Source organism: Atheta coriaria, unplaced genomic scaffold, assembly GCF_025399875.1.
Source record: "Atheta coriaria isolate IRGN ID8LTWV9N9 unplaced genomic scaffold, Caltech_Dcor_3.1 hic_scaffold_6_pilon, whole genome shotgun sequence".
Taxonomy (NCBI): Eukaryota; Metazoa; Arthropoda; class Insecta; order Coleoptera; family Staphylinidae; genus Dalotia; species Dalotia coriaria.
This window is the reverse complement of record NW_027045448.1, coordinates 7,878,573-7,892,536: the sequence shown is the minus strand read 5'-3', so window position 1 is coordinate 7,892,536 and position 13,964 is coordinate 7,878,573. Positions and strand designations below refer to the sequence as shown.

The 13,964-nt window shown below is 41.5% G+C and overlaps 1 protein-coding gene and 1 long non-coding RNA gene across 7 annotated transcripts in view; one reads left to right on the top strand and one right to left on the bottom strand.

Moving 5' to 3' along the window:
• The window catches only part of LOC135795046 (limbic system-associated membrane protein-like), a 159,924-nt gene that overhangs the window by 17,638 nt on the left and 128,322 nt on the right, over positions 1 to 13,964 (bottom strand). The gene's annotated exons all lie outside the window — the stretch shown is intronic.
• The window catches only part of LOC135795049 (uncharacterized), a 96,866-nt gene that overhangs the window by 21,096 nt on the left and 61,806 nt on the right, over positions 1 to 13,964 (top strand). For both annotated transcript variants that reach the window (XR_010549016.1, XR_010549015.1), the window contains exon 2: positions 6,892 to 6,937. This is a non-coding gene — a long non-coding RNA (uncharacterized lncRNA). The remainder of the gene's footprint in view (positions 1 to 6,891; positions 6,938 to 13,964) is intronic.

Below are 13,964 nucleotides of genomic sequence, written 5' to 3'. Positions count from 1 at the left end.
ATAGATATATTCAAATTTGGCAAATGTGGCAAATTTTGCGCCGGCGGAAAGTTATTTTTACGCGCCTGGGCATGCGGGTGCATACTCATTAAAACTTTTCCAAAAATGTGCGCCAAGCATCTGAGCAAACACGCGCGGAGGGTTTTTATGTCCGTTTATGTCCAAAGCGCTCCGGCGTCTTGATGAAAACGACCCGGTAACTTCAATTACCCGCGAGGGTGTTACGGGCGCGTGTTCGGTAAGTCATGCTCAGGTGTGTGCACTAAGCAAGAAAGCTTTAGCATCGCCAGATACGTCCAGACATCCTCGAGCTCAAGCTCAAGCTGGATGAAGTGCTCGCGTATAGACCCGAGGGTGGTGGCGCTTGCAAGGGATGACGGGCACGTCGAGGGCATCCAGGCAGGTGAGTCACGGGGGCTGCGCGGGTGCGCGTGGCTCACGTGCAAATCCGATAAACGTCCTGCATTTAGGGATGCCAATAATGATGCTGTCAATAGCAGATACTCGTCCCGCCGCATCCTCAACGCTATATGGATGCCTGCTGCCGCCGCCGGGGTGGTGTGCAAAAGGGGGGCGATTACTCGAAGTTGCTGCGCGTCAGTTAAATTCATCCGTCTGGGTTCGGGGCGGCGGCTGAGCGAGGCGAGACGAGGCTTCATGTCGATCGCGACCCCCCGTAGCGCGCGCGTTGAGGGCGAGAAAGGAGAGAAGGCCACTTCATTCGAAACCGTCAAATCCATCGGCCTATTTAAATCGAATTAGCGTTGTTGTTGTATTCCGTATACCTACAGCCCACACAGCGCAGTGAATAGATCTCGGCGAGAACCCTCCAAAGGAAGACAAGAAGTTGTCAACTCGAGGGGGTGCATAATGCACATACGGACTCTAAACGAATTTTAATGGAATTTTAACAGCAAACGCAAACATTATTTTTACATTAATAATTTCCACGGGGCTATTAGCCCTCAGCCGAAATTTGATGATTTCTTACTTGTGCTTCCTGTTTTGGTCAGCATGGTCAGGATCTCTTGGTTGGTAAAGTGCGAGGAAGGCAGGTCAATGTTTGTCAGCGAATTTTATTGAATTAAGTGAGGTTTTCCGCTCGCCGCTCGTGGGTTTTTGGGAAATTACTCAGCCTCACATTTGCCGCTCACGTACACCCACACTCACTCGTCTCCGGCGAGTCGAGGCCGGAGAGGGTTGTTAAAAGTGGTCAGGTATGCGCGTCCGCATAAAACGGACGCGCCCTCGGCAACGTCCGGCCGTGCGGTGCGCACTATAAATTGGGGACACTTTTATCTGTTTTTGTGAATATTTCAGTGACTTCGGCCTGATTGGGATTAAAGTAAATTAAATTATTCCACTGAGAGCGAGGGAGTGTGGTTATGTATGTGGGTGTGTATGTGCATGCACACCGCTCGTATATCAATGTATCTAAACCGTACGAGAGTATCTATCTAATAAAAGCGAGCGGTTCGGGTTTTATTACATTTTACGATTTATCTTTGATAAATATAGCTACGAGAAAAGCGTCATAAAACGGTGTTATCAATGTTTAATGTTTAATATACACTTTGTCAATTAAAAACCCTATAATGATCTACAACGTAATTCACTTTGATTGCGAACTCGTTTAATTCCCTCTCGGAAATAAGCAAAATAATGAAATAACGAAAAACTGCAAATTTTATATCGGCGGCGCATTTTTGAATATTCGAATTTTAATTGAACGACGTCAATTACCGTTGGAGTGCAATGAGCGTTTTGTTCGTTACTTGGGGTGGTCGTTACCAGCGCCCCTCTAGTTGCATACGCAAATTTGAAATATTCATTAATAATATTGTCTGCTGCGCACAGCCGTGGGTTAACATACAATTTACATTCAGCTTTTAACAATCACGTTTTAAAGCGGCGCAACCCTTCGTTGACGATCCAATACACAACAAACGCAACTAACAAATGCATTTCCTATTAATAGTTTAGTCTGGCGCTGGTCGAAACGCACATTGTCGATGTTCGAAATTTGCATGCGCATATTGTTCGATTGTTTCAACCACAAAAATTGCGTTTGACTTGTTTTTCCGCAAGCTGGACAACCGGTAAAACTATGAACATGTTCCCAGAACAATGAGAAACTATTGGATATATTAATTATAGTCGAAACTCGGAACTCATAATAACAATTTTGTATTCGCGGAATTAAGCGATAAATTTAATTTAGTGCTGTGTAAATTCAACAACGCAACAACGCTGATTTGCTGCGTGTGCGCGTCATGCTGCAAACCATGGAAAATTTAATTCAGGAAGTAATAATGGATAGAAAATTTCATTACACCGGCAAACGTTGCCGGCCTGCAACAACTCACATTTTAAATATTCCATTGGAAAATCAAGTTGAAAATTTTATTTTTCGTTAAAATTTATTAAGTGCGCAAAAAACTATTGTGTATACTTTTGATTTCGCTACGTGATGTAATATAATCGTAATTCTAGCCCAAAATAACGTGGGCGTTATATTTGCAGCGTATTATCTTCGCAGTGGGCGTGTGTGCCACTGTTGAAATCTCGTTTAATCCACGGATTTCGCCGTACGTAATGAAGGTTTGTGCCGTATAGCCGTAAACGAAGCTCTCGTCCCTTTTTTAATTTAATAAGTCGTTCGAGACTTGTTCGTTCTTTCGGTGTGTGCGCGCGCGGAGTCGTATCGCGAATTAAAGTCGACGAAGAAGAATGTCTGATAATGAACGTGCGTGCGCGCCCCCAAACGGTCCATTAAAGTTGTACGATATATTTTAAGTTGTTGCGAACGGCGAAAATAGCTTCGCGTAGTTAGTAGCACAGTAGCAATATTTACAGCGGGCGGCGTAATAAATCAGCGTAGTTTTCGTTCGCCTTGTGCGCCTCGCGGGATATTCGAAACCCGACGATCGCAACTGATAGCGCGCACCAGCGCATGATATGTGTTTAGAAAGCAATTTAATGCGCTTGCTTTTTAATGCCGAAACTGGCGAAACACGCGCGCGCGTGCCTAAAAAGGTTGCGCATAAAATCTTTAATTCACCCGGCAGCGAATTTAACATTGCGATATTCATTTCGAAATTACTGACCGCAATAAACTCGCAACAATAAAAGTTAAACGCTTGTCTGCCGACATTTCGAAGTTATGCCTATTAAAATGGCGCATGGTAATATACCAAGTACGGCACGTACGCGACACTAATCAACCCTTTCTGCCATCGATTTATTGTTGTACACCTGCCTGGAATGGGCATGAAATGTGTACGCAACGTGCTTTTAAACTTTGGCGTATGTATCGCTGGCAATAAAGCAACTAGGCAACCAACCTCACACTCAAGGTCCAGGTAGGGTTATATTTTGTTTGACTAACCTTGGTCGCCCCGCCCGGAGATAGTGTGGGGCGGCACTTGCAACGCATATTAAGCACAAAATTCGCCATATTAACAGCTCGTATTATGCGCGCCCATTAAATGCTTTATTGCCGCATAAATGGGAAATTAAGCGCTCTGCGCCCGCACAGGCCCGGTTCGACGCGCGTTGTTAATTAACCATCAAATCAATTTTATTCATACTTTCGGTAGTTGGTGGCAGCGGCGCCTGGCGGCGACGGGGCTAGCCTTCCGACTATTACCCAATTACGAGCACATTAATGCACGTTTATGCAGCCGGTTATGGACTCTCGGCGCGCACAATCGCATTTGTTACGGAAAGTCATCGTTAACACGTCTTTTTCCACCCCGTCGTATCTTGCCCTGCACGTAAATCTTTACGGGAACTATCAAACTGCAAACTAATTTATATTATTCCACAATTTTGCCGCAAGTTTGGCTGTTACATTATCTTAAATTACCTTCCACTAAAATGAACATTTACAATCACATATTTTATAATAACACATGTCTATTTACAATCTGCAACACATTAGTGCAATGTTGACATTCCATTAGCGGTTTTAATTAGGTTACTAGAAATTATGAATATGGCATTAAAGCTACATTAACGCATAAATTTTGAACAAAATTTCGCATCGCTGTGAATGTAGATTTCTACTGGATGAATAGTTGAAGGAAGTTTTTCGCGTTATTAATTCTACGCTAATATCAATTAATCCGATAGATAAATGCCGCTTTACTAATTTTGAGCCGCTTGCAACTGGATGGTTACCTAGAGCATGTCCCGGTGGGACCGGCTTGATGCGCCCCGGAGAATATGCGAGCGTCGCGACGCCGTGTGTGGCGAGCAGCGAGCTGCCAAAGAGATTTGCAACAGCCATCCAACTCCGGACGCGCTCGCCCGCGCAATAAAAACACCGCTTAAGCCGGTTTAATCCGCAGCGACTCGCACGATTTCACAGTAAACCAGCGTCTCTCACTAACGCTGGACGCTTTACCGCGCGCGCACTTAGCTCCGAGGGAAATTCAACTAAAATTGCAACTACAGTTCCGACATTACTTTGACCAGTCTAGCTACACACTCACACTAGCACACAGGAGCAGAAGGGGTGTATTACGAAAGCGCGCCGGTGGGAATTAAAGGAGTGTAAAGTAATTGTATGGACGAAGAAATCCAATTTGAGCGTGGACGTCATTCTTGCTTGCTGGCATGCTTTGGCATGCCAGAGTTTGGTTAAATCACGTTTTTATTTTTTAACTTGTACACATGCTGTGTTTTTAAATGGTGGAGAAATTAGGCAGCAGAGACATCATAGAATGGAACAGAGTAAAAGACTGAAAGCGGACTAAATAGTTAATTATTTTTTGAAAGATTTCCTTTTGAGAGTTTCGTGTAATCTACATTTTGTTTGAGCTCATATTTTGTACTTTAAATAGCATTACTCTGCACAACTTGTGCTTCTGCTTCTGCCAGAAGTAACAAGTTAAAAAGTTATGACTGAGATACTCGGCTACACGGCAAGGCACTTATGAGACACGACAAACTAGCTGCAAAGACTGCAAGTTTTCCAAACTAAAAGTCAACAAAAACGTAAACGCCCCGCAGCATTAAATTCATTGGAATCGACTTCTTATTCAGGCATAGTTTTTTTTTTATGTTGTTTATTAAGTTTTCAACTTGGCGTAGGTACTTTAACTCGAAACGCAAATACTTGTGTGATTTTTGTTGGGAACTTTCCGAGATTGCTTTTAATGCAGATGTGATGCATTTCGATGATTGCTCTAGGTCGTCTACGAGCTAAAAAAATAATATCAAATTAGGCCTGGGGGTTGGCTTTCCCCTTAGGGCAGGTTTCCGTGCAATTGAACCGAGCTCCCGCTCGCACTTGTCAGATGTAGAAAATCGCGCCGCGCGCGCATTGCGAACACAAGAAAACTCTAGTTTATTGTCCGACGAGGGCAATAATTCAGTCTGGACGTGCGCGCGGCGTGCGAGCTCACGTGACTATGCAACCAACTAACCAGCGGTAGCGCTGACCTAAGCTCCCGTAGATGCCGCGCCGGACATGAAGCCAAAGCTCTCGCTCTCCTCCCGCACACGATATGTATGGACGCTTGATGTATTTATAGCATCAATCCCTGCTTACCGACGCGGTGCAGCTGGCGGGCCACGGCTACTTAGCTTTAATTAATTTTAATGAACGCCGGCGCCGCCTGAGTCAAGTGTATTCATGAACAGTGGCACAACAAAGAGACAACAATATTTTATAATACAACCTAGACGTCTAACGTAAATCTATTGTGTATTTAGTAACTCAATCAAGCTGCGCGCGTTGCTCATATTATAAGTCAACATTGTCAATCATGTTCGGAGATTAATTTTCAGCTGGTGCAGAGAGTAAGAGAAATACGAGTCCATTATCCAAATCGCTTCAAATGTGGAGCGTCGTTTGCATAATTTAAAACGGTGTTTACGTTCATTATCAGCGCAAATAGCCGCAAGTTGTACGGTAAATTAATCAGAAACGCATTATTGCAAACACGGCGCAAAATCGCGCATCTATTGTACCTACCATTGCAATTGAAGTGCTGCTCGTTTATAATGGAACCAATTAAATCTAAGATTTTACTGGGTAATTGTTTGCTTTCCCGCAATTCATTCATAAAGTGGCGAAAGTTGGTGTTTTATTGGACGCCAAGACAATTAAATGAATTATTTATTGAATTATTTATACATTAGCTGATTCCCGAGACTTTGTACTCGTAGATTATAGTAAAAAGTAGTCTTATTTACTATTTTAAGGTTTCTTGGACTTATTATTAAATTATATTTTTGTAAATATAGCTTACAACCTATTCCAAGGTCAAAACTATCGTCATTCCAAAATTTATTAAATTTGGTTCAGAAGTTTTCGCGTGAAAGTGTCACAAACAAACAAATTCACATTTATAAGCATAAATACTTAACAATTAGATGAAAACTCTTTAAAAGCTTGTTCACAAGCACTTCTATTAAGTTACTAGCATATAGGTAGTACATATAGACATAAAATATTTTCGTTCGATGTAGTTCCGGTTGCCGGACAAGAGACAACTTCTCCCCTGTGGCGTTAGCACTACTTATTTGCTTTTCAATAAATCAACTGCATACGCCCAACACGAACAGAGTTCGCTCGCCATATATCAATTGGTTTGTTTGAGGATTCGTTGTCTTGTTGTCTCGCTGTGCGTGGCAAGTTATTCACTGGATGCAGGTACGAATTTCCCCAAGGACGGCCGACATATAAAGCAAATAGTAAAGATACAGGCTGGTGTTTGACCGCACTGTCGAAGAATTCAAAACTGTGTAGCATCCTGTGTGGTGTGTGTTTCATCTGGGAATTGAATACATTTTGCGCTCCACTTGCCCACTTTTGCGGTTTGAACAAAGCCACGAGTTTATTGTCCTGAATTATAACTAAAATTTATTTATTTATTCCAGGATGGAGCGGCTTGCGGCGCTTGCCCAAATCGTCGACATAAAAAAGGTAAATATTTATCGATTACAGCTTTTAACACGGATCTCGGTTTGTTTGCGGGTCAATTGCTGGAAATTTAGGCCATATGGAATTATCCGCGGAGTCATCAAAACCCTTCCCATGCGATACTCGTCCGCGGTGTTTAATGAATAAACAGAAATAAATTAAGTACGCGCCCTTTTCCCTCTCCCCGATGGACCAATTATACAATTGCCTATCGTTGCACGTAACCTATATTGAGCGCGGCAACCCGCAGTACGTGTAGAGTGGTGAATGCGTGCATGCATGGTTGCGTAGAGTAGTTATAACGAACGCGGTCGGCGGTAGATTTTCGAGGATGAGTCGAAATATCAGTTAACTGTCAATAACTAATTGTACTGCCGGCGCGCCAGCCGGATGGAGTATTATAAACGCATTATGCGATCGTAAATCGCGATTAACCGTTGCGTGCGCACTGAAAATCCACGCCGGCCCGCCTGCGTCGCGACGCATAATAAATGTATGAAGCCGCAAATCGTAAAATCGCAGATCGGAACATGCACCGTAACGAGAAACGCAACTCACATTTTGAATGAGGCTGCTAGTGAAACGTTGGCGGCGTATCGGCATACCGCACCGCACTGCACACAGTGACCAGTTTTAATTAATTGATTACATTCTGTACTTATCATAAATTATACGACGTAGGAGGAGAAACGGAATGTGTCGATGCTATGTTACGCTTGTTCGGTGCGTGCGTCGATGAGCAAAACTAAATTTCTATTTCGAATACCGACTTTGGTTCAGAATGAAATGCAACTGACAAACGAATGCATTACGTGTTATTCTGCGTTTCATTTGGTTCGCCGCAAATTATTTGTTGGCAAACCAGATTTGACACATTTCGGCGTCAATAGAATATGCAACATAAATCATTCATTATCCAATTTCTGAGCGCATATCCATGCGGAATAAAAATATTTGTTTTAATTAAATGAATATTGTAGGTTTGCGCAACGAATTGTTTGTTGGATGACATTTTTGCACATCAATCCCACCGGAAAATATTCATGGCGAATAAAAAGTTTAATAATTCCGAACGAATTGATATTTTTCGGGATTAATCTGAAAATATGTTTCGTAATTCTCCAGCTGCTAAACAACAGTTGGTAATATTAAAAAAAAAGTACCACGCGCGGTGGTTGAATTACGAGTGCGATTTTGACTTAAAGATGAAATAAATATTATATGATCGTAAAAAGTTAACTACCCCCTGGCGCAATTCGCCCCGCAACAAAGCGGCGCGTGGTCGTTCGGTGGTTCGGCGGCGCTTGGAGCAATTCCCATCCTGCGGTTTTTTTTCGCTCCTGCCTTCCGCGCGCAACCACGACCGTAAAGTGGCCGTAAAATGCTAAAACGAGTGCCGCAACACACAATCCGCTATGCATAACATTGCAATTTTAATTCGCGACATAATTGTTTACGATCGTCATCATGTCCCACCGCCAGACATTGTGTCATTGCGCGGTGGCGGGCGACATATTTTTCGATAAAAACTTTTTCATTTCGGGAATAAGAGTCAAAGTTTATGAACTTCATAAATTATGAATGCCAATCTCGATTATTTACGAAACAGAAATATAAAGCCTAATATTATCATTGTTTTTCGTAATAAACTAGCTTTTGTCCACGAATTCGCCCGGGTATTTTTTAGTTAAAATTCAATTTTAATTTAAACAATATATTTATATGTATTAAATATAATTTAATACTTTACTTTATAGAGAATTTTCCGTAGATTAAGAATGTTCAATCCGTTCAACTCTATCGTTTTTAATTTACGAGATATCCGCAATATCGAAATATCGAATTCAAAAATATACGAATAATAACAATACAATTTAAATTATAATTCCCGAAACCACCTCTAGGTGGCCATTGTGTACTACTTTTGTATTAAAATGATTAAAATAAAACGCATGTATACAAATCTATCGCTCACAGATAAAATGCATGTCATATCACTTGTTAAAAGTCAAATCACTGATATCTACATGTTACTACAATTTCATTCCTATTTCACCAACTCGTAAATATTACACCAGCGCAAAACTGAATATTTAGCGGGTTGTTTTCGCGCCCAGGCAAAACATCTTTTGTTTACGCAATCAGAAGACTGAATTAAATGCGCCGACGACTTGTATATACGCCCGTATGAATATTACATTGGGAGGCGCGTTTATAAATTTCAACGAGCTGCTTGCTCTCGTCTCGTCGAGTGTGCCAGCAGAGTGTGCGCTCGTGCACATTATGGAACATTATAACTGACTCGTCGAGTACGCGAAATGTCCGTTTACAATCCAAACAATAATATTTGTTAGCGATTAGCTGGGTGCTTATTTCGGCGTGCTATGTAGTTATATATTGTTTATTGTTGCAGCTATCTATTGCCAATCAATAGATAGCTCTGGGGGTGGTGATATTCGGGATGTATTCAATATCCCACCTAGACATAATCAGTTTGATAGGTCCGGAAATCGGGGCTTTCAAAATTAATTGTAGGGTAAAATTTTAAATCAAATTTTTATTTTTAGAGAAAAGATTTACCTTGTAAAATAGTCAAATTAATTTTGAGTAATTTTGTTTTTGATTATTATGATAATTGACATTTTCTACTTCAATTATTCCAGAAATAGAATTTGTGAATGCTTAAATGAACACCTTTTCATGTGTGTTTAATAATAATAATAGAATAATGTATAATCCTAAATGCATTTGTTCACATCTGCCTCACTCGTCCAATAATTTATTAATATCTTAAATTAATATCCAGCAACACGGCGGTATGTGAAATGCGCGCATTGAAACTCCATCATCGGTTGGCTACGGCTCGCCGGCGTCGATAAAGAAGAAGCGTTCAATCAAATTGTAGATATAACAAAATTACCAGTCTAATGCGCTTATGCGATGTAATTTATAACAATAACCTAATGGAGCATTTATGAAAACGCGATGCGCTCGAGTTTCCCTCCACCTCGTATGCGGTAAACAAACATCGAGAAGTAATGAGCGGATGAGGAATAGAAAGTGTGGAAAGATCGGCGATTGCAATTCGTTGCACACACTCCGCATACAAACTCTTTTCAATGCATCGATGTGGTTAATGTGTCTATCTGATTAAAATGCGAGCGGCGTATGCGAAGCGTACGGAAATGATTAAGCAGGAAAAAAGTGTGAAGAACGGGGAGTAAAAAAAGCAACGAACGGGCGTAGTAGTAAACAACGCGGTGCTCTGCGCTGCGGCGGCGTTTGGTGTGAGTTTTCCGCGTTTTTCAGTGTGTTTTCATTCCGGCCGGTCTGAATATTCATCGAGATGGAAAAATAGCCAACGAGTGCATTGCAAATATGTGTGTACAAGGGCGACAATAATATTGTTCGACACGTTTGTACAGTGCGCGCGCTTGCATTTTTAAACCGCTTTAGCAACAAAATCATTTGTTTTAGGAGAGTCAAAACATTTACATGCGTTCCGTGCTTCAAAATTTCATCAAGTAAACATTTAAACACTTTTCTTTTGTAGTGTGTTCCTAGCGACTTGTGTTGCAAAATAATTAATGTTTTTAACGCCCCATGATCGCAAAAAATTAAATTTTGGATGAATAGTTTTATAGATATTTGTCAATCCTTTAGTACTTATATAATCGATGACATAAAAGCAATATTTTTTGTTTTCTTTGCTTTGTATGGTTCTAACCCGTGAAAATTCACACAAAAGTGTTATCGCCGTATTTTCGTTAGTTTTCAGTTTACTTTGCGTGTAAAAACAAAGGAGCTCTCTTTGGTAAACACGATCCAGCTGCAGCTGTGCGAGCTTTTGCAGAAAAATGAAAAATTCTCAGCATTGCGACGCCGCCGCAAACTGCACCGCACAAGTCCTATTCGTTTACGAAAAAATCTCCCACGTTTGCGCTGCAGTTTGTCTTGATATATTAATAAAATAAGATCAAAATAAAACCGCCATCCGAGAATTTACTCGGCGAATGTTAACTAATACCTTTCTGCGTTCAAAAGAAAGTAATGATGGATCGATAGCTTTTAATATTTAATCCGGCTTTGAAAGTTTTTTTCTGCTTCTTTTGTTTTTACGCTGGCTAGGTTCATTAGCAATAGTATTAATAGGATGTATACGTTCATTTACTTTTTTCGCGTTGCTAACAAAGCTAAATGCAGTATACAATGCAGCTGAATAATATCACAGCTGTAAAATGTACATTTTATATGACGTGGCATATGTAAATTTACATTTTGCGTACGTATTTCAATAAATAATTGTTTATTGTTTTCGTGCGAAACAAAAATGGTTGTGATTGGTGTGTGACAGTTGCTAATGGAATTGTGAGGTTAAATCAAATCTAGGTTATGCGCGTATTAAGATGTTTCGCTTGTAGCAATAAGATTTTCGTCGCAATCGCGCCGGCGCTCTCATAAGCCGCTTAATTTTAATTGCAAATTTTGATGATACATAATACAATTCGCGCGTTCGGTTTTCGGAAAGCGAGTTGCCACCTATAACAAAATGTGCTGAATCCGCTGCGTAGAATCGCCACGCATGCAAACAAACGTCATCAAAAGGTGAGGACCTAACCAAATATTCATGCGGTTGTAATTGAATACAAGGCGCACACGCCAGGGCTGGGGATGCAAATCCCGAATTTATGACAGCCTCAATTAGGCAGATTTGCATTAATGTAATGTAAGTCAGGCGATGCAACGTGCGCGCCACCTTTCAAGCCGCATTAATACTAAGTGCTTTCTGTGTCTGCCCGATGGCGCCATCTGTTAGCCAGCAGTGCTTAAAATTGGTCTCCCTGCGTCGTTTTTGATGCTTCGTAATGTTTTCATTTAATTTAATTAGTAGGACGCATTTGGTGCTTGCCTCCGATAGTGTGAGGGTGGCCGTCATCCACTCTCACTCCTTATAGTGTTGGTTTGCTTGCTTGCGTGCGGACGCACGGTCCGAAAAGGACGGCGCCGGGTCCGGAGGAGAGAAGTGTTGCAAATTATTTATGTTTGCTGCGGTATCGCACAATTACCCGAGGCCGGGCGCGCGCGCGCTCTCTGGAAGATCTATAACCGGGAATATCTTCCTCGACCGCACACAATTCCGCCAGCCCCTCGTTTCACGGCCAGCCGCAGACTGGCGAAATCCTGCGAATCGTGGAAACGTTTACAGTTTTCAGCTGGCGGTTTTCTCGCTGTTTTCCCGCCACCACCCACATTACGAAAACTGTAACTCTTATCCACGACGTGCCTTTCTTCCCGTTTCGGCCTGCAAAACGGAATCCGGGCGGTCATTGTTGCGCTTTTTTGCGTTCATTTCTTCGGCGTCGAATTGCTCAAAAGGGGGCAATAAAATAAATGTATTGAAAAACACTTTTTTATGTTATGTCGATTGTAATAGAACCACTCGTACTCGAAATGAAAAAATAAACAATTGTTAGTCTTGTCTTCATAAACACACAGTTTCTTATTTATTATGTACTTACATTATAGAGAATAGCACTTCAGAAATTCCAATTGTGATGAAATATTTTAGATAAAGAGATAAAAACTGAATTAATATGGTAATATAATTACTGCTTCGCTGAGTTTTGCTCGAAATGTCGGTGTCAATTTTTCATAGGCGCGCAGCTCGTTTCGCAAAACCCGAAAAACCTCCGTTTCGCGGAAGCGTTTCTCGCAAGAAATTTTCCTCTAATTATTAAATGATTAATGAGAGAAAAGTCCACGTTTATTACGATGAGACGAAAAGGGGTCTGGTTTTTGGTTTACTGCCTTACTCCCGCGTTTGGTGATCAAGAAAGAGGAAGACTGGAACAAATTGCAAGTGGAAGCAAACAAGGATAAAACGCGGATAAAGAACACACATACATTTAAGAAGAACGCCGCCGTCGACGGCTTGGTTCTTCGCCGAGTTCGTTTGCGAATGCCACAACAAACAAGTTTACTCATTTTTTACTACCTCTCCGCCCTTGCCGCAAGACGTTTCGCGCAAAGCGTCTTCGGATCGTTCGCCAGCATTCACTTTTCCAGTTTTGGACGCCGCGCCGCGCGTCGCTACTTTAAATAAATGCCAGCGCAATTGGGAACTAATAGCATCTCGACTCTCGCAGCCGAAGCTAATGGAAACTCCGGCAGGCTCGCAAACGTATTGTATGACAATTGCGAGCGCCGATTCCTCGCCGAGTCGTGGGAAACTAATCTTAACTTTATTACACGTAATACGTACGAAACGTACGACGGCTCGCTCCTCCTCGACGAGGCGAACGCCGACAAAAGCCGCCTGCCATTAATAACTACAAATTTCACTCACACCCTCTTCAGTTTTAGGAACTCAGCCGAAATGAGATTATAACTAATTCGAACTCGTTCGCATTTATTCTCGCTTCCTTTAATACTCTGTTAATTCTAGTTATATATAGATCGCGCCACCTCGTCTACAATAACTGTTAATATTTTAAAGTGTGTATATTTGTTTGTTATCTGTGTTTTGATTTTTTTATTTGTTGTGTGTTGCGCTGACATTAAAAAGATTAAAATCGTTAAAACTGTGCCCGAGGCACCAAATCTTGTTCGTTTCGAGAGGAGAAACAAGTAAAACGGACGATATCAGCACGGATGGAGTGGAAGACACTCGAAAACATTTTAAAACGCAAACAATCTGCGAAACGACCACACGATGACGCAAAGCGCGAGCGTTGTGGAGTGTAGATGCGACGACACAATAGCAAACAACTTTTCTGTGGAATTATCGCTGCGAAACAGCAGCGGGAGTTAATTCGTCCTTCGTGTTTCATGCGTTACGCAGCTGACACAGTAAGAAAAGAAGTTACGCTTTTATTACGGCTATTCTGATAAAAATTAAAATTTTAGCCCAGTTACCACTAAAATATAAATAGTATCTTTGGTAAGGAATTAAAACTGACATCGTTTTACTTTTCTACATCTGAGATAAAACAAGTGGCTATGTTTTCGGCTGTGGTTTGCTTTATATGTT